Source organism: Culex quinquefasciatus, chromosome 2, assembly GCF_015732765.1.
Source record: "Culex quinquefasciatus strain JHB chromosome 2, VPISU_Cqui_1.0_pri_paternal, whole genome shotgun sequence".
In the NCBI taxonomy this organism is placed as follows: Eukaryota; Metazoa; Arthropoda; class Insecta; order Diptera; family Culicidae; genus Culex; species Culex quinquefasciatus.
In genome coordinates, this window is record NC_051862.1 from 64,139,871 (window position 1) to 64,161,062 (window position 21,192).

The window sequence follows — 21,192 nt, forward strand, 5'->3', positions numbered from 1 at the left end:
GGGTATGAGGTCAGGAATCACGAGTGGCAGTGATGTGACCATGAGCATTTTGTTTAACGGTTGAAATTTTTAAATCTTAGGCAGCCGGCTGCGGAAAGATAGATAATTGATTATTTAAAATGGTTTATTTTTATCGAACGAGTGCCAGCCGAGCAGTAGTGCTATGGGCTGGACTTATCAGTATAATTTTACTGTTTTTACAATTTAGATAACGCGAGCAAATTTCAAAAATAGTAAATAAATGACGCTTTACTCTTCATATAATCGATAGTTTGATGAGTTAATACTAAAACTGAAAGTTGGAATAAATTTTTACGATCATTTACGACGAAAATTATCGCGAAAAAAACCGGACTGTGCGTCCCAAGAAGTACTGCACTTATGAAGGCATTATTCAATTATAATGACCAATCACCCCATGCACACAAACAGCGACACAAAAGAGACAAAAATTATCGCGAAAAAACAGGACTGCGCGTCCCCAGAAGCACTTCACTTATCAATTCATTCTGGAGGTTAATTCTACATCAAAACCTGAAACGTATTGTTAATACATTCAAAATCCTTTTTTTTTACAAATTAGCTTAACCAGCTCCCAATGGAAAAATTGACATCACTAGCAATTTTTGCGCAATTGAAAGCAAATCATGTAAAAGCTTTAAAATTCGAAAATATTGAAATAAAAAAAAAACGCCTGACTTGAATAAATTAAAACCACTAAACAGCGATGATATTACTAATATTTCTAATACAAATATTTCTTAACTGGTTAAGTTTGTCTTAACATTCATATTTGAAAAAAAAACATGTACTGGGTTGGTCAGTAATGCTTTTTCAAAAAAAAAAATATATATTTTATGATTTCATAATCCTTTTATTTAATTCAAATAAGCTTTGAAAGACTTAACTTCTATTACTATTACTATTTTATCAAATTAAAATAATTTTGATTTATCACATATTTTTTCAAAAATAAATTTTAATATTCAATTGTAGTTATCCATTTAATGGCTGGAATCAGAGTGAGGTCATTTTTAATAACTATTTTTGAATAATAAATACACATTATGTCCAAAATGAAAATAAAATTTTCAAGATCGCTTCAGAAGGTTTGATTAAAAATATTATTTTATTTTCGGTAGAATTCACAAAAATAAAAACATATTTAATTTTTCTGGAAGGCCAACAAATTGCCAAACCAAGTACAAATGTTCCTCTTAGAGGGATATCAGACAAAATATTCAGTTAATGAGCTTAGTTCAGTATCATTTTTAGAAATCATAAAATTAAAAATAAACAAAAAAGTGCACCAATCTTTGTCGTGGATCGCAGTATAGTGATCACTACATGAATGAAATGAAATGTTTAACCAGAACAAACTGCGTTGATAATATTTTTTCAACATCCATCAACCAGCCTTTAGAAAAATTTGAAAAAAAAGGTTTATGAGAGCTTTAAAGTTTTGAATTTGTTGTAGGCTTAGAATTTCGTTTACCAAAGATTTTTTAATTTAGTTTGAGCCAAATAAGATTGAGTGGCAGTGCGTGGCCGAATGGTTACGCTGTCCGCTTTGTAAGTGGATGATTCTGGGTTCGATTCCCATCTGCTCCAACCTTCCATCGGATGAGGAAGGAAAATTTCGGTCCCGGCCTTGGTTGTTAGGCCGTTAAGTCATTCCAGGTGTAGGAGTCGTCTCCATGCCATAAGTACAAACAACACACCAAACCAAGCCTACTCCGGTGGAATCGCTGGCGGCGGTTGGACTCACAATCCGAAGGTCGTCAGTTCAAACACTGGGGTGGAAGGTTCCTTGGAGTAGAAAGAGGTTTGGGTGCTCTTCCCATTCAAGCCTTTGGACTCCTAGGTTCGAGCAGAAACTTGCAATAGAGACCACAAAATTTGACAAATATTGAATAACAAATTGACAAAAAATCTTGCAAAATTTTCAACAATGATTTTTTGCAATTGTCAAAAGCACTCTATTCCAAATCAAGACAAGATTAGGTTTTTTATATGAATGAAATTAAACAAAAAAAAATTGAATAAAAAAATATTTTTCAGTTTTGTAATTCCGCGAAATCCGTGCCATCGCTGACTAAATACGCACCAAATCCGCGAAAATCGCAAAAATGTAACCACCCTGCATTTGAAAATGTTCACGAAATTCAAAAAATGTCAAACTATATGTTTTCCCATGTAATTTTACCCGCTGAATCCGAATCTACCCTCAGAATTGACCCAAATTGTCAATATATCGAGTTTTGGTCATATTTTGAATTTATATGACAATTTTACATAAAACTGAAATTATGGTTTTTGGAATAACATTTTTTTGGTTTTTGGAATAACAATTTTAACGAAACTATTTTTAAAGCACTATTGGCAAAACATTATTCAGTATAAACGAACATGGACGTTTTGTCACCTATCCCAGTACATGTTTTAAAACTATAAATCTTGAGACAACTCTTACCGTTCGAATAATATTTGAAAAATAAAATGAAATCCTATCAGGGTCTCTGGTTTATGGAATTTAATTTTGTATAAAGAATCGAACAACAAAGAGACCTAGAAGAGATTACTTATTTTACTGTCACGGTAGTGTCTATTCAAAATAAAAAAAATCCTTGTTGGTTTTTACTCAAATTTGTACTCAGTAAACCATTTAAAATAAGATTTAATGCCATTCCTGATTTCTTCATCCAAGTGCTTTTTCGGTAAAATTAAATGACCACTCCCATACCCAGCGTAAGCTTCACTCACATTCGCTTTCGCAATCAAGAGGGGAGTAACTTTCCCAAACTGCTATTTTTAGGGTGTGGGAGTTTCCATAAAACCGAAAACTTCCAGACGCAGCCAAGAACAATTCGGATGCACAAAGTTGCTCACACCATGTGCAGAAAACACCCACACGCCTGCTGCAAGTTGTAAAACGTGATTAAAGCACTCACACGTGCACTTTGGCCAGCGTCCAAGAACGTGAAACTTGTCCGTTTTAGTTGTGCAGAAGCTCCGTGTGGCATCATGTGTCATTCTTGTGTGCTTGTGTCTTAAAGCTCGTGCAAGCACTTGAGTGGGATGCTTCCGGTTTTGGTGTAACAAACAAGCTGCCAATGATCGATCATCGAAAACTTTTCTCATTCTACGAGGGCTTCGACACATTAGCTTGCGTGTCCCATCCGCCGGAGGAATCACTTTGCGGTCGGAGAATGGCAAATGAGTGCGGGTTTAAGGGGGGGGGACGGATATTGTTACCACGTAACAGGAGTCACCCCGGGAAGCATTATAGTAGCCACCAAGAGGTTGTGGCGTTCCGACCCGCTTTTGTAGTGAGTTCAGAAAGCACGTCGCCATTTTTATTGGGCTTCCAACGAGACTGAAGGGACGGGGCCGGGCATCCATCACGTGCCGAGGCAGATGTCGTTGGTTTTGAAAAATAAGTTTTAGTTAAGTTTGAATATGCTGACCAAACAGAGCACAGATTTATTAATAACATTATTTACAATTTAACATGAAAATGTGATAAAAAACACCTGTCAAACTCTCAAAGCAAACGGTTGGAGCAAAATGGTCTCAATTTCGATTATGACAATGAGATCATAGTTCTATAAGTTTACTAATTTGATCAAAGCAACTCAAAATCAGACGTGCATTGGTAATGCTCAGCACACGGCCATGAACTTGACAAGTTTTGTGTTGGAAACTCGTTTTTGACACTCATTCTCCCAATTCGAACCTTGGAACGTTCAGGATGGTCAAGAAACGCCTTAGAATCCACATCAAAGATTTGTGAATATCTCCTTCTTCGGAAAATGCTCTAATCTACAAAACTGACCATTTCCAGGCTACCTATGCTGCTGCAGGCCGAACAAATCTGATAAGCTATCCCTGTGGGATTCGTGCAGTAATTCACTTTGACTCTTGTTGGTTTCTCCAATCAAATTGATCCACGCGTGGGCAACGTGTTTTCGAATGAACGAACCCCACTTTGAACCGTAATTGATTTACATTGGGGTCGAAGATTGAGATTGATTACGTACGCTGCGCGGTGGCGTTCTAAACGGTTCAATATGATGGATTAGGTGGCCGGGGATCGTGCTGGAATGTTTTATTACCAACAAGGTCTAAGATTGTGTACACGAGAAAAACACCCACAACTAAACTTGGCTAACTTCATGAGCTTACGTGGCCTTCGGCTGAACTCACCGTGCTTCTTTTTACGATTGTTCGAGTCGGAAAGTGCATCCAACGAGATCCACCGGACCCGCCAAAAGTATTTCAGCGTAAGCTCCCGTTTACCTTTGGGAGCCTGTTTTACGAGCTCGGAGCTGCCATGTTGCCAGTTTGTTCTAGCTCTACCCGTCTAGTTGCAGCAGAAGAGCTTTATCTTGCTATCGGGGATAACTTTTTTCGTCACTACCGCAGCGTGGTGTGCTTGGGACGAGAACTACGACGACGACGACTACGGTGCTCATTACTCATGTCCGGTGTGAAAAGTTCGGGGTCCCGAGAACGTTAGCAAACGACAGACTAGAACCACGCCGGGCATGACAGCTGGAAAGTGTAGTCGTTTTGAGTTGAAAGGTAGGGCTTTCTTTTTTGCTCGGTTCTGTTTCGTGTGCTGAATAATGAACTTTGTAGCAGCAGTGTACATGAAAGGATACAGCACATTTTTCATTTGTTTTCTGAAGGAAAATATTCTTGGGAAAACATGTCTAAATTTCTGAAACATAAAATTTTATTTGTTCTCAAATCAAGCAGCAGCTGAGGTGGATGAACAATATTCAGACTCGTATAATCTGGCCAGTCAAGGAGATATAAGAAAAACATTATAATAAATACAAGATTATTAGGAAAATTAGATGTCCCGCCACAATATTTTAATGTCTTGCAGTTCTTGTGAAAATACTACACATGTTACCTGAACAGCTTATAGTTTTTCTCCAGCATGATGTCACCTGCCTTATACTCAACAACAAGTAGTCTGCAACGTGTCCACCAAAAAAACTCACAAAACCTCACCGAGACACATCCAGGATTACCCGGATCCAGGACTGGCCCTCCTCCCCCATGGAACCATCTTGCGAGCACAATTTTATGCACCCTTCACAGAGCTCCAGCTCGAACAAAGCCCGCGTTCGCTCGCCGTAGTAATGCAGGGTTTATGTTCGAGCATAAAGAAATTGCGTAATAAAGCTCGCCACGCTCTCGCTCTCTCACTGCAAGTTGTCCTTTTAATTTTGTCCTCTGGACGCCAAACCGAGGGTTCATCATAAACTCGCTACTTCTGTCCCGTGGACATTCAACTGCTTCATTTTATTGTCCTTTTTGGACATTTTAGATGGCTTCAGGAGACGCTCTAGCGCGGACAAGATTTGGATAAAGTGTCCATATGGCTACTTAGCACCAGCAACAGTGGGGTTTCCCCGAAAGGGCTAGGACGAAAAGGTCCATAAAGATATTAGACACTGAGCAGGACACCGCTGGTGATGGTTGGAAAATTGTACTAAACGAAATGAGCATGATTAAGCCAGGAAGCGGAAACCCGTAAAATTAGTAAAAATATGTTCTGCTTTGTAGCAACTCGAAGCTGGTCTGGAGGACGATTTTTAAAAGATGTTGAACTTTAAATATATTTTTCAGTCTATATTTTTTAAGTCCTTGGATTCTTTTTTTTTTTTATTATAGAGACTTTACACCATTGTGCATTCATCTCTTCAAGGTGGATAGTAAAAGAGGAAAGATTACAGAGTTTAAAATCACTTCAATAATTATTACCATGCCTTTTTTCTAACGATTTCTGTCTATGTTTCAAATATTTAGCGGAATATTTAAAGAGTGAATTATCAAGTTCTTCAAGTTTATCTTCGTCCTCTTCTTCCAGGGATTTAGATGTTATCTCACAACACTTTTTCTTATAATATTTTGCTTTTATTACATCTTCATCTTCTTCGTCTGTTTCTTCTGCAGCCATATCTCTTCGTTTTTTTGTTAGTTCGTCTTCCGCGTCCAAATATGCCTGTAAGCGCTTTCGGCGGCGGGTGTGCTTAGAAAGCACGGTCTCGAATTCATCGTTGTCTTCTTCGTCAATTTCACTTGTTTCCATTGCATTTTGTTCTGGTTTACTGTTGTTGCTTTTACTGCTGCTGCTGCTTGGCTCGGGTTCAATCGGTGGTGTACTGCTTTGGTTCACCTTTTTACTCGAATCCGCACATTTTTTGTTCTTTGCTTTGAGTTTGCAAAGCGATTTTTTGCCTATAATCGTCACTGCTGCAGCAGCATTGTTTACAGTGATTGATTTCGGCGTTGGCTGTTTCAGCAACATCCGTAGGGTCCGAACTCCATTTGGGATCCCTGGGAAGAAGTTAATCCAGCGGTCGTTGGTGATGGTCAAAATTTCGCCGTATTTACTCATCATAGAGGTAGGTCAAGCACACGAACTTCCGTAGCGTTGTTGTCCAGGTATATCGGGATTTTGCAACCCTGATATACCAGAGGTTTGTCGATGATGGACGAAGCCATTGCTGAGTCGGCGAACTGCAGCACGGCTATTCTTCTTCTATTGCATAATTGCAATGCTCGCAAGTTTTCTTGGTTTACTTGAAGGTCCGCGAGAATTTTTTTTACAAGCTTTGGGCTTGGTTGGTTTTGGAGTTGACAAAAATCCAGAACCACACTGTTTTTGTCTACGGTGCACATTTTTAAAAAAGCGGCGACGCGCACACAAACTGCGGACTGGCGTTGAGAATGCGACTTGTAAGGTCGGCGGTTACTTTGCAACTGTCCTTGGATTCTTGTGAGAAAAAAAAACACAATTATTGCATTGGAAATTAATCTCATTTTTATCGTAAAAAAATAACATTTTTTAAAGAAAAATAACATTTTAACATCATGATTTAAATTTGAAAAAGGCCAATTCATAGAATTCATATAAACATTTGAAAATGTTTTTCGAAACAGAAAACGTTTTCAAGAAGAGATCTGAAAAAAAATATGTTTTATTGTTGTTTGCTTACATTCACAATTGGATTATTATTATGGTAGGTAAGGCCATTGCTAATATTTTTCAAAGCTCATAACGCCCCCTTCTTCATAGTCGGCCTGAGAACCAGGAGGCAAAAAACATATTTCCAAAACTTAAAAATTTGAACGGAAATAGAAACGAAACGGACGGAAAAAGAAGTCTACTGAAAACAACTCGAAATGCATTTTCCTGCGCTGATACTCATATTTCAAATAACATTTTAAAATTTTGTTAAATTCCGACGTACAGTATCGCAAAAAGCTTTATGTCAGCGAAAAAATTGTCTATGGCTATGGTTTGCAAAACAATTAGACTGGTGTAAAATGCATTTCGAAACATTTATTTTCATTCAAATTCTTAACGATGGCTTATTTTTTTATTTTTATTTTTTTATTCTCGACTTTGGTCAGAATCTTGCACCCAGACTTACCTTTTGACGGGTGCGACAACGGTTTGCTATGATACCGGTTTTTCTATGCGCACCATTTCTCGTCACGACCCAAACCCGTCACAGCCCGGTAGCTTGATCGGTGCACCAAAACCGAAGTTTGGTGTGACGGCGGTGTGGATCGGGTACACAAAACTGACATGGTTTCTGCGCCTACCACATGGGAGAAGTTTGCCTAGCAAGCCAACCGAACTCAACAGTTCTGGAATAACATTCCTTTGTGGACCATCATTCAGTGAGGTACTCCTGGATTTTAGCTCCTGAAAAGTGCTTAAAAAGTGCAAAAATGCCTCAGGGCAAGAAAAAGAGGCGGTCCTCACCAGCAGGATCGGCAGATTTGAAGAAGCTAAAGAATGCCGAAGCGCTACCTGCAAAGCCAGGCAGTTTGAGCAAGGACGCTCAAAATTGTCTGAAACCAGTTCGCTACCCTCCTGTGGACGTGAGCGAGAAGGAAGAATTTGAACGACGGGAAAAGTTGCCACCCATTTTTGTGAAAACATCGTCATCGGATTCGGTGCGAAAGTGGCTGACCGGATTTATCAAATCTGGTGCTTTACGAGCTTCCATTCGCTTGTGTGCTGATGGACTCAAAATTCTGCTACCTACCAGAAAGGATTACAACTACGTTCGGGATTTCCTGAACAACACCAAGATTGAATACTACAGCCATGACGATCCAGGTAAACGCCCCATGAAACAGGTCCTCCGAGGCCTGTACGACATGGATGTGAGTGTGCTGAAAGAAGAGCTCAAAACTCTTAAGTTGAACGTGATCGAAGTCTTCAAGATGACGAGGCACAACAAGGACATCAAGTATCGTGATCAACTGTACCTGGTTCATCTCGAGAAAGGATCGACTACGCCGTCTGAGCTGAAAGCAGTTCGGGCAATTTTCAACATCATCGTGACTTGGGAACGTTATCGTCCAGTGCACCGTGACGTGACGCAATGTTCGAATTGCTTGCAGTTTGGACATGGTGGAAGGAACTGTTTCATCAAGAGTCGTTGTGCAACCTGCGGAGGTGAGCACAAAACTCAAGCTTGCGAAACAATCAACGAGAACATCGAAGCGAAATGCTTCAATTGCGGCGGCGACCATTCTACCAAGAATCGAAGCTGCCCAAAACGAGCTGAGTTTGTAAAAATTCGACAGCAAGCGACGACGAGGCACCAACCAAATCGTCGCAAAACACCACCAGCATACACGGACGTGGATTTTCCTGCTTTGGCGTCACCAGGAGCAGGATCTACTCGAGTGGTTCCAAATCTGCAGCCATTGCCGTTGAATCAGCGGCAAAGAGTTGCAGAGCATACAACACCTCCAGGCTTCAGTCAGCAACAGGGGGAAAACCAACCAACATCAACGGGTGAAGGCAGTAGTGACCTGTTTTCACCACAAGAACTTCTGAACATTTTCATCGAGATGACAACAACTCTGCGTGGGTGCAAAACTCGCCAGGAACAAGTAAGAACTCTTGGAGCATTCATCTTAAAATACAGTTCGTAGTTTACTCGTTCTAGTGATTTTGAATATTTCAATCGATCTATTTTTTTTAGTTTTAGGTTAGGATTAGCTGTTAAAGTGATTTTTTTTCTTTTTTACCCAAATGTATTCAATTCAATGCAATAATGTAAAACAATTTGAAGCAAATAAATAAATGTGATCAGTTAATAATAAAACGAAAAATACAACAAAGATGAAGAGCATTAGGCCATACCACTTATCATGTAAAAGAAATGTAATTATTATAAGAATGTTCAATAAAGACATATTTAATTTCAAAAAAAAAATTTCAAAAAAACTCAACAGTTCTTAATGGTGTGGCTGTCAAAGGCAGTGCATTAGTATTTTAAAGGTTCTTGGTTCGAATCTCGACAGTTATTATTTTATTTTTTGAATGTTTTTTTATTTGTTTAGAATAATTTGTTAGGAATAGAATTTCGTAGTGTCATGAAATATAAACTTTAACTTCTCGTGCATATAATCCTGAAATAGGCATTTTCACTTAAACCTGCCTGCATAATATGGAACGTTTTCTCTATTCCACTACAAAAATCCATTCAATTTTCTAACTCTTTGACTAAAGCGTCGGAGGATCGAAGAAGTTACTTAAAAATGTATATGACCGATTCTTAGCGAAGCTACACCAAAATGTCAAATTTTTCAATTTTCAATATGGTTTTTAATATGAAAAAAATCATTTTAATTATGATTCAATAATTGCAATGTGCTTTAAATGCGTTTTCTTACCTTAAAAGCCAAGAATAATGACCAAATATGGTCTGCAAGTCATTGAACGGGAAAGGAGTTTTTTTTTCATAAATCTGCTCCTTTCGTTGTCCCGTCACGAAAAGAAATGGCTGGCAAAAACTCAAATTTCAACCAATTCTTTCAGTTCAAGGAGCAAATGATTCGTTTTTTAATTTGTGATAATGTGTAGAAGAGCAAAAGTTTTAAAAAATCAAACTGGCAAAACTGTAGCGATTTTTGTAGTGTGCCTTTTAAAAGTCCAGTTTTACGATGTTGTCCCGTCACGCTACATTTTTATTTCAGGGGAAGCACAGGTACTATATGGTTCATTCTGCATAATATTTCTTTGTAGGAAAATCAATTATCTTTCCAAATATGTAATAGCATTGGGGGGTTTCTTCTTTTATTTTGCCACTACAACCAAAATGCTGAAAAAAAAATTAGGATTTTTTTTAAAGGAGCCGAAGAATCGGTCATATAATCAGTAATTTTGACAGCAAATATTGAAAAAAAAAAATCCTCAAAAATATTTGTACACAGGATTGAACCAGGAACCTCGAGGTTAAAAGACGGAGACAACAACCGCCAGGCCATCCTGAAGTTGTGAATGATGGCTGACAAACCTCAATCAAAACAATGTCGCCTCCGGTTTACTTAGATCAACCATATGTTGAGTTGCATCCTTGGTATACAGTTTGGGTGCACCGGTGGTGTACCAAGGTGCTTTCGGTACAGTTGCTATGGTGTGACAATAAACAGCTCGGTTTGGTTTCTAGAGTGACACGAAAACCGCACCACGGCGCACCAGATCTTGGTGTTCAGTGAAGCCTGCTTGCACCCTTTGTAAAAAAATAAAATTGTGTTTGTTGAACCTTTAAAAAAACTTCTGGATAAAATGCAGCTCTGTGGTCCAACAAACACGATAATTAGGGTTAGTGAATTTACACGATTTCGCGGACAGCGTCAAATACTTAAAATTTGAAGATTTCCGTGAAATTCTGTGAAATTCATTACACCCAAAACTGGCAGCGCTAGTCTGAGAGAATGATGGTTTCGAGTCGAGAGAATAGTGGTACCATTCACAGACGCAGAGAACACAGCTCGAGATGGGCGATAGAACTATTCTCTCGAGGTTCATTTGCAAAAAAAGTTCATCCGTCAAACGAAAAACCAAAAGTGTCGACAACGGGAATCGAACCAGAGACCTTTGACAAACCAATCCAATGACTTAGCTGCCTCGGCCACCACAGCTTGGTGACCAAGGAGAAGTCAGAAGTCGATGTATGACACTTGTTGGAGATTTATTGATTCAACTAACGAATGAACTCATTTGTTATGATGGTGTGAGTTGGTACCATTATTCTATCGATTTTGGCACTGAGCCCTCAATAAATTTTGAGAGAACGATTATCTCAACTCTGAATTTTGGGTGTAGTATTTTCAAATCAATTCTTTGAAATAACAACATAACAAATATTTCATCCATACAAACTTTTCAATTGAAAAGCGTGATATGAACCAGATGAAGAATTGTTAGCAAAACATAAATTAACACAAGATTGTGACACCTTGTACAGAGATGTGAAAGCTGTTAATACTTAAATCATGTTAACGAAAATCACTCGAAGTGAAAAACAGATTCTCGAATAATAAAATTTTCCCAAGAAAGATTACATCAATCATTCCAGTTATTCTCATACCAAAAAGTTTGTTTTTTTTTTCATTTTGCTGCTTTTTCTACCAAAACTTTATAAAATTTACTACACCCAAAATTCAGAGTTGAGATAATCGTTCTCTCAAAATTTATTGAGGGCTCAGTGCCAAAATCGATAGAATAATGGTACCAACTCACACCATCATAACAAATAGGGGGATGGCGTCGCTATTTTTAGACCACGTTTTCCACTTTTGCTCATCAAAACCGACTACTTTATCGACTTCATTTTGCTGGGCGAGATAGGACGCCGTCTATTTTTAGACGATGACTCAGCACTTTTACACTCTTGCGCTTAAAAAAACCAGGTGGCAGCACGATGTAACGCCACGTCCCTATGAGTTCATTCGTTAGTTGAATCAATAAATCTCCAACAAGTGTCATACATCGACTTCTGACTTCTCCTTGGTCACCAAGCTGTGGTGGCCGAGGCAGCTAAGTCATTGGATTGGTTTGTCAAAGGTCTCTGGTTCGATTCCCGTTGTCGACACTTTTGGTTTTTCGTTTGACGGATGAACTTTTTTTGCAAATGAACCTCGAGAGAATAGTTCTATCGCCCATCTCGAGCTGTGTTCTCTGCGTCCGTGAATGGTACCACTATTCTCTCGACTCGAAACCATCATTCTCTCAGACTAGCGCTGCCAGTTTTGGGTGTAGAGGGACCATCCATAAACAACGTGGCGATTGTCCACGGGGGTATGGTGATTGTCCACGGGGGTATGGTGATTGTCCACGATCCATACAAGAAAGTTTTTTTGTATGGAAAATTGTCCACGAGGGGGGGGGGGGGGTTAACAAATTCCCTAAAAAGTGTCCACGTGGTTTACGGATGGTCCCAAACTAATGTGATGAATTCGTTCAAACTTCAAGTTTGATTTTTACGATATTTTTTTTATTTGGGTGGAAGGTTACCGTGAAATTAAAAAAGACCAGATATTTTTTTTTGTTTTCAGCCCTGATTTGAATAATGTTTTGAAGATTTCGTAATAGATTAAATTATTTTTGCGTATTGATTTTTTATTTAATCTGAAAAGTGAGATGAAACCATAAAAAGTGTTACTGTTCAAAATGTTGCAGAAAATTAAAAATATTTTAATAATTTTTACTAGACCTGATTGTTCAATCTTGCTTTGATATAATTTTCAATAAAATGTAAAAAGGTAAAATAAAAGCAAATCAGCGATTTTTTTAGCTTTATTAGACGAATAATAAAATTAAAAAAGGAGTTTAATGAATGAGAATACGCATGCCCTATAATGCGTTTCAAAATATACACAGAGCCATCCCTAAACCAAATGAAAACTTTTTTGGAAATTAGGAATTGTTTTTTTTTGGGTCACGTTCAAATTTAGTGACGTTTTTTTGAAATTAATTGAAGAATAATATATAATTAAGCATAATGAGTAGTTTCAGTTATTTAAACAACAGATATTCAGAGTTATTTTAGCGTTTTTCACGTTCCGCGAAAATTCGGTAAAATTTGGTGTTTTGAAATAAGGGTCCTCATGAAATTTGGAGCTATTAAGCCTAAAGATAATGTATGGATTTGGCCCTAAAAACCTTAGTTTTACTTTTTCGACAGCTTTCAATTCGAAAAGAACGAGTTTTTGTTAAAAAAAATTTCCAATCTTTTCTCTCGTTATGAACAACATACAAAAAATCTCAACTGTGAGGATACATGCTTGTTGGAAATACAATCAGCAATTTAAAACCTTTGGCGAACAACAATAAATATCTTTATTAAGCTCCATTGAAGCAGATTGGAATCAAAGTCGATTACAGGTCTGATATATTCATGAACTATACCATAACATCTCATTTCGTCTCGTATTCTTTCAAATGTAACACAATTATGACAAGTAGATTCGCAATATTTGATGAAAAGCTTCCCCCGCATGCGGTTTGACTGCCCTAGATTCCAATTAAGCCAGGTCCTTCCGCTGCCAAAGTGTCAAAAGAACTCTTCAGTCCCAGAGGACGTCCAACTTTAATCGTTTTTCCCGGCAAAGTCTGTGAGCCAGTAGTGGCTCTCAAATGTCCCAACAACATAAGCCGTTAAGCGGATTCCGAACATATTTGTGCAGCCCCTCTACATAACTGTTGGTTTCCGGTGACCTGAAGCAGACAGCAGTTTCCGGTGACCTGGAGCTCTCTCGTCGAGAGGTGAACTTTTTACGGTCGGATATGCAATTGAATTTTGCCACGGGTAGCATGAAAAAAAACCCGTAGTACGAAACGGGTTTCTCCTTGGAGCAAGAATAACCAATGAATGCCAGATGAACTGAATGAGTCACCGCTTGGAACTGGTCCAACGGTGGAACTGGGTTGGCAGAATAGGTACTTTACAGAGCATGAACTTCACACAGAAATGCATTTGGTACGCCAAGCAATGCGGGCAGTAGAATGAAATAAATTCCAACTGAAAAGAATTTCTGGCAGCACTGCCAAAACCATCATCGCGGCGACCGAAAAGGGCACTGGAAGCGGTCGAAAATGGCTCGGGTCTGAATTATCCTCGTGTCCCTCATACAATATTTATACGGTGACATGAACTTTTGTTTCAAATTCGGTTTAGTATCTCATACATAAATGTACCCTCCGTCGTCGTCACCGTGACTGTTGCCATCATTGGAACCATGCATCTTCTGTTGGGCTTTAAAGTTGGATTAAAGCCTTTTTTCTATGGTCAGGAAGAGTTGAAACTTCACATAAGAATTGAACATAATCCTCAAAATAAGTGTAGTGTATTACTGTGGGTATTTCTCTCAATACTGCTTTCTTAAACCTCATGTATTTTTTGAAGAAATACTGCAACCAGAAAGTTTATTTGATTTGGATAAAAATAAAAAATAAATTTAAAAAAACAAATAATTGCACTCCACCAAACTCGATGGCTGAATCCATCGAAGTTTGAATGATCCATACTCGATAAACAAAATATCAAAATATTTTTCCTACGACGCCAATCAATCCCAACTCCCGCCTCGTTCGAGACTTATCATAAATTACCATCGTTTGTCATTAATCCTCTCCACGCCCCGTGGAAATTCATCTCCCTCCCATCACTCCCACTTTAAAGCGACACGCTTTGTCGCCAGCAGGTTGTTCCAACTTTGGTGGTTTTCCCCGGAAAACACAAATTGACACTCGAAAGCTTTCGTCCGGCCTCGTCCTTGCAGCAACACTCGTCGTCTCAACCGCCATAAATATAGCCGGTGACGGTGGTGGTCGGTGACGATGATGATGATATCAGGGGATGAAAATTTTCCCTAGTTTTTCCCTGGTGCGGTAATACTTTATCGTCAGCTTTTTTTTTCTGTTTTTTTGTGGGAAAGTGGATGGCGCACTTACTCACTCACTCACGATAGAGTGAGATAAACCTACCGAACGAAATAACTTGTCATTCTGACATCGTTTTGCTTTTTGCCATTCTGGCCAGGACGTCGTTACGTAATGCTTTTGGATAGTCTTGTGGATGTCCTTGGCGATCCAGACAAGAAAAAGCCTTGTTGTTGAGTTTTGTTCATCATTTAAATTCTGTAGTTGTGCAGGACAGAAATCATTGTCCCGCCAAACTTTGGAATGAATCAGCAGTTGATTCATGCACAAGGTCCATTTAACAAAGCAAACAGTAACAAGAATAATCTGAATAGGAATTGTATTGATGAGGAGCGAGATTTCGAATCTTTTTGAAGTATCATCCCAGCTCGTATCAAAATAAATCGATGCTTCTATGTTCTCTCGTACTAACTAACCAGTAAAAAATTATGTAAATTTGGAAGGTTAAATATTACCACTTTAAAGTTGTAAATTTACCTCAATTTAGTCTGAAAAAGTGGCATTGCACCAGAAAAGTGGTAAAATTACACATTTCATATGTAAAATTACACCTTTTTTCTGACATAAAAGATGTACCCCTTCCCAGATGTAATATTATCATGATTTATTTACTGTGTAGGCAGGAATCCAAGTAAACTTAGTAAAACATACTAAATCGAAATAAAGAGAGGTAAGGAAATTCTCATTGATTTTCAGGTGAAAAGTTATATCGACCATAATTTGTATTTTATGCATGGGCAAACCACTGTCCAAAAAAGTAGAAAAAAAGTCTAACACACATAAAAATATTTCCGAATTTTACATCATTTATGATGTAACACATTTGCACGTTATTAAACATTTAAATTTAAATGCTATTTGATGTAAATTTGCAACAAATTATACGTAAAAACATGATTTTACGTGTGATTCAACCGTTTACGTCGAATCTCAAGTTTACATCAACTGAGTTTACATGTGATTCATTTTTTCTGTGTCGAGTAAATTCACATTATTTTTTCTGTGTAGGTAAATTTTTAAGTCATTGGTATACCGATTCTTCTGTGCTCTATTGTACTAAGCTTGCTGTAATTCCTATCTAGTTAGCATAAGAGGCACATCGAGAGCATCGATATGTTGATTTTTAGTAATTTTAATCTGATTGAAATATTGCAAACACATTTGGTAAGGCTATTTATCAGAAACTATTCGTTCTTAAACATCTCTAAAAATTTGCGAAAAGAGGTACGCATACAAAAACGCAAAAAAAAATTAAAAGTTGTCTCTTGAGATAGATTATCTTTATAAAATGAGAATACCTTTAGCAAAAATGTTACGGTATATAAAAACAAATCCTTAAAATGGTGATTTTCTTGTAGGACAAAAAATCACATTTATGAGCAATTCCAGCTCAAATCAGGATTTTTTCTGATACTTTTGTACCCGACCCTCTCCGATTTCACTGAAACTTTGTAGAAATGTTATCCTAGGCCTATATAAGCCATTTTTGTGTATATGGAGCCAATAGTACTTTAAAATAACATTTGAGAAGGGCGTAAGGTATTTAAATATTTTTGTATTTTGCAATTTAAAAATTACTGTATCTCGAAGCCGTTGCGTCATATCAGAAAGTGGTCAAAGACTTGTAGGAAATCGGACGAGCTTTCTGAAAAAAATACACTGAAACAAAAATACACGCCACTTATATGAGTTTTTTTGATTTTAAGCCTAAAACTTAAATTTAAAGGTGATGTCACGATTTTTTTTCGTTCAAAATTTTTGAGGAAATAGCCTAAGATGTTACCAAAAGACTGACGAAAAATGCAGGATGGTATGTCTCCCCAAAATTTTCAAAAACCGGTAGTGGGAATCGATTTCCCAGACGATTTTACATAAAAGTCTCCATATTGACCATTGTCCTATGTCCAATCCTTGGGAAGATACAGCGGTTTTAAAAATAAAAATGTTGAAAAAATGGGTTTTTTGTGGTTTTTTTGCTTTTTCTGTATAACAGACTTGGTTTTTCAGTCTCGTAAATATTTTTACCGGAAAGCTCGTCCAATTTCCCATAAGTTTGTTTGTGACAGCTTTTTGATTTGACTCGTTTCGATATTTACGTAAGCTAATTTACTATCCAGGTTTCTACCACACTGAAAAAAATATTCTATTTTCAGTTATTAGCAATGTAATTAAGCTTATATCTGTAAGCCTTGACATCCAATTGAAAAGATGTCAAAGACAAACTTATGGGAAATTGGACGAGCTTTCCGGTTAAAATATTTACGAGACTGAAAAATCAAGTCTGTCATATAGAAATTGCCAAAAACCACAAAAAAAACAATTTTGTCAACATTTTTATTTTTTATACCGCTGTATTTTCCCGAAGATTGGACATAGGACAATGGTCAATATTTACGTAAAATCGTCTGGGGAATCGATTCCCACTACCGGTTTTTGAAAATTTTGACGTTTAGACCACTTTTCAAAAAAAAAGTTTTAGTAAATGATTTCAGTATTTTTTTAGGAGAGACATACCATCCTGCATTTTTTGTCAGTCTTTTGGTAACATCTTAGGCTATTTCCTCAAAAATTTTGAACGAAAAAAAATCGTGACATCACCTTTAAATTTAAGTTTTAGACTTAAAAATCAAAAAAAAAACTCATATAAGTGGCGTATATTTTTGTTTCAGTGTATTTTTTTCAGAAAGCTCGTCCGATTTCCTACAAGTTTGTCTTTGACCACTTTTTGATACGACGCAACGGCTTCGAGATACAGTAATTTTTAAATTGCAAAATACAAACATATTTGAATACCTTACGCCCTTCTCAAATGTTATTTTCGAGTACTATTGGCTCCATATACACAAAAATGGCTTATATAGGCCTAGGATACCATGTCTACAAAGTTTCAGTGAAATCGGAGAGGGTCGGGTACAAAAGTACCAGAAAAATTCCTGATTTAAGCTGGAATTGCTCTTATTTAAAAATACTTTGATTATTATTTTTAGAATAGATCTGAATGTCAAATTATGTTTTGAGCTGTGGCACAAATTTTATCGCATCACTGATTTTTTACCGAATAAAAACTTTAAATAAAATTTGTGCCAGCCTTATGAAACTTTTTCCACCGATTCCTTATATCCAAATAGGCTAATTTGCCATTATTTTTTTCCATACAAGTCTCCATATATAATGGAGTCTGTCCGTACAAAAATGCTATTAAATGTTTCAAAAATCAAAGTTTCGAAAAAAAATTCTTCAATATTTTGTAGATTTTGGCAAAAAATGCTCCGTTTAGAGTCAAAACCTTTTTTATGATAAATTTTATAAAAAAAATATCTTTTTTTAATATAATAAAAGAGTGTCCATTAAGGTGACGAAATATGGGACTTTAAAAAAAAATCTCGTTCCACAAGTGAAATATTGTTCTATGAGCTAATTTAGGACTTTTGGCCAAATATAAGCAAAATAGGTCAACATTTACCCATTGATACTTGTAGGTGAAGTTTGTATGGGAAAAATCTTTAAAAATATGAAAAACCATCTTTTCTTACGGTTTTGTCTACAAGGTGCGCTACTTCCATCCGATTTTTTCCAAAAGTGATATTCTTATAGGAAACTTAATGCTCTACTACTTTGTCTAACATACCAAAGTTATGAAAATGGATCCTTAAAAGTTATTAGTTATTTAAAAAAGTTATTTTTGTATAAAAAACATATTTTTCACCAACTCAATCTGGTTAATCTCAACCAATTTGGCTCAAAATTGGCACAGATGCAATAATCTAAAAAAGCAATTTCCGCTTGTGGAGCAGGGGGTCATTTTTTCTGGGCGCCCTAGTGCCCATCCTGGTTTATCCATAAAAAAATCCGTTTTCAATCGTCGATATTTCAGACAGATCATAGTTTTATATGGATTATGTCTCAATGCAGAACACATTAACAGTCTGGACCCGAAGCCTGATTTTTCTGTTACATTCTTATTGGAATTCCATATAAACTGTAACGGGAACTGCAGGCACCGGGTCCTGACTATTAACAAATGATATGCCCACATTTTAGCATTCAATCCAAATCAATAAATAAGAACATTCCATCAGAAAATCTCGCTTGGGAAAAGTCCTGTAAATGACATCCATTTACACGCAAAATGTCACGTTCACTCACCCTTAATATCCAGGAAAAAAAAGGATCATCCCTCCCATAAAAAAGAGAACGCATTTCCGGACCAACAAAAACACGTCCAATCCGAAGAGATCATATATTTCCCCAGCGCGCGACTTCCGAGAGGCCCTTTCACGCGCTGGCACTCATGTAGCAGGTCATTTTCCCAAGCCACACGCCAATAAAAGCTGGCCTGAAAGAGGCCGGAACATTTAGTCCTCTCGTTATTCGCGGCCCGGTCTTCAAACCAACAACAACAAAAAGTTGGCGAATTGACACCAGAGGTCCAACCTTCGACATGTTTTACAATCCGGCCGCGAAGAACCGCCAAGAAAGCGCGTCCTTCCTTTTTTTCCCGCTTTTATTGCGGATTTTTATTTTCCCAGCCCCAAATGTGTCTCAACAAGACCTGTTTTCCCTCTCCCCCATAGAGTGGTTTCACCCGCCCAGGCTACGTGGATGATAAGTGTCGTAATTTTCTTTTTTCTCCGCAGTTTTTGCGTTGTTTTTCTTTTTTTAGGGGTTTTCCACCCTTGAAACCACCAGCACCGTTACGACTGCTTTTTGTAGTCCGAATATTAGAGTGAAATAAAAATTTTATTCATCCCGATCCGGGGACTTTCCCCCTTGTTGGCCAAAGAGCGTCACATTACAAGACCAACTTCCAACTGCGGAAAATCATTTTCCACGCCGCATTAAGGGACGACAAAACGATGGGAAAAAATGACAATTTTATTTGCCGCTGGCTCGAGTGGTCCACTTTAATTTTCAGTTTGAAAAAGAAAAGTCCGAGCGAAAAAAGAACCCGGAAAAGCGTTCTACAATTTATGTGCAGTCCACAATGAATGGGCATAACGGTTGAAGTATTTCCGGAGCGGGGCACACTTACCATCTACCAGGCTTTCGTCAAAAAACTTGCGAAATCATTGTATCGTTTTTCATTCCTGTGGGGAAAAAAAAGAGAGAGAGAAATGGGAAAGTAAGAAAACTGTTATTGTATTTTGATGGGTGGTGTTTGAGCAAGCGAGATGTTTACGGACGGAGATTGATTGGGAACGATTTTTATTCAATGTTTACTGTGGAGTTGGATTTGGGGATGAGAGGTTCAGGGATCCAACAAGTGTGTAATTTGAAACATAGTTTGAAATATGTAAATGTTATTGTTCATATCAGCGATTTCACGTCAAACCAACAAGATCTAGATCAAAAGTGAATTGGTTCAAATTTTGCCTTGGAGTTCCTTGGACTCACAATCCGGAGGTCACCGGATCGAATCCCGAGGCGGACGCAATACCTTCACACTTAGGAGACCCGGGAGACGGAGTCTTGTCGCAAAAAGAACGATACACGTGGTGAATCCGTTGAGGAAACCGCAAGGTTTAAGAGGGCCACATTATATAGTGTTACGTCGATTCCGTTTTTTTTTTGCCGAAACAGAAAGTTTAAAAAAAATGCGTTTTTTACAATTTTCTTATTTATTTAAAAAAAAATTATCTTCGAAACGGCCAAGTCAATTTTAGCTCGCCGTGATGAAAAAGAAAGGTCATTTATTGGGCTTTTAATGAAAAACACTAAGACATTCGAAAAACATAGCTGAATACACTTATAGAACAAACGCAAGCATTATTTGACCGATTCTAAGCAATTGTTTACCAAGCAGTCATTTTTTCAAATTGAACTTTGGATGATAATTTTCTATGTTTTCCTACTTTTTGAACCACACAAAAAACATACTTTCACATCAAAGTTCCTATGCTCAAAATATCTGTGAGCAGAAGTTGTAAAATGTATAAGGGTAATTCTCTACCAACTCACACGAAATCGGGAAAAATTGCCCCGACCCCTCTTAGATTTGCGTGAAACTTTGTCCTAAGGGGTAACTTTTGTCCCTGATCACGAATCTGAGGTCCGTTTTTGATATCTCGCGACGGAGGGGCGGTACGACCCCTTCCATTTTTGAACATGCGAAAAAAGAGGTGTTTTCAATAATTTGCAGCCTGTAACGGTGATGAGATTGAAATTTGGTGTCAAAGGGACTTTTATGTAAAATTAGACGCCCGATTTGATGGCGTACTCAGAATTCCGAAAAAACGTTTTTTTCATCGAAAAAAACACTAAAAAAGTTTTAAAAATTCTCCCGTTTTCCGTTACTTGACTGTAAAAATTTTTGGAACGTGTCATTTTATGGGAAATTTAATGTACTTTTCGAATCTACATTGACCCAGAAGGGTCATTTTTTATTTAGAATAAAATCTTTCATTTTAAAATTTCGT

General features: G+C 37.5%; 1 protein-coding gene across 2 annotated transcripts in view; it reads right to left on the reverse strand.

The window, feature by feature from the left end:
- Window positions 1–21,192, reverse strand: part of LOC6053709 (protein Fe65 homolog) — a 145,244-nt gene that overhangs the window by 83,158 nt on the left and 40,894 nt on the right. For both annotated transcript variants that reach the window (XM_038251972.1, XM_038251971.1), the window contains exon 2: window positions 19,809–19,863. The gene's annotated coding sequence lies outside the window, so the exon portion shown is untranslated. The remainder of the gene's footprint in view (window positions 1–19,808; window positions 19,864–21,192) is intronic.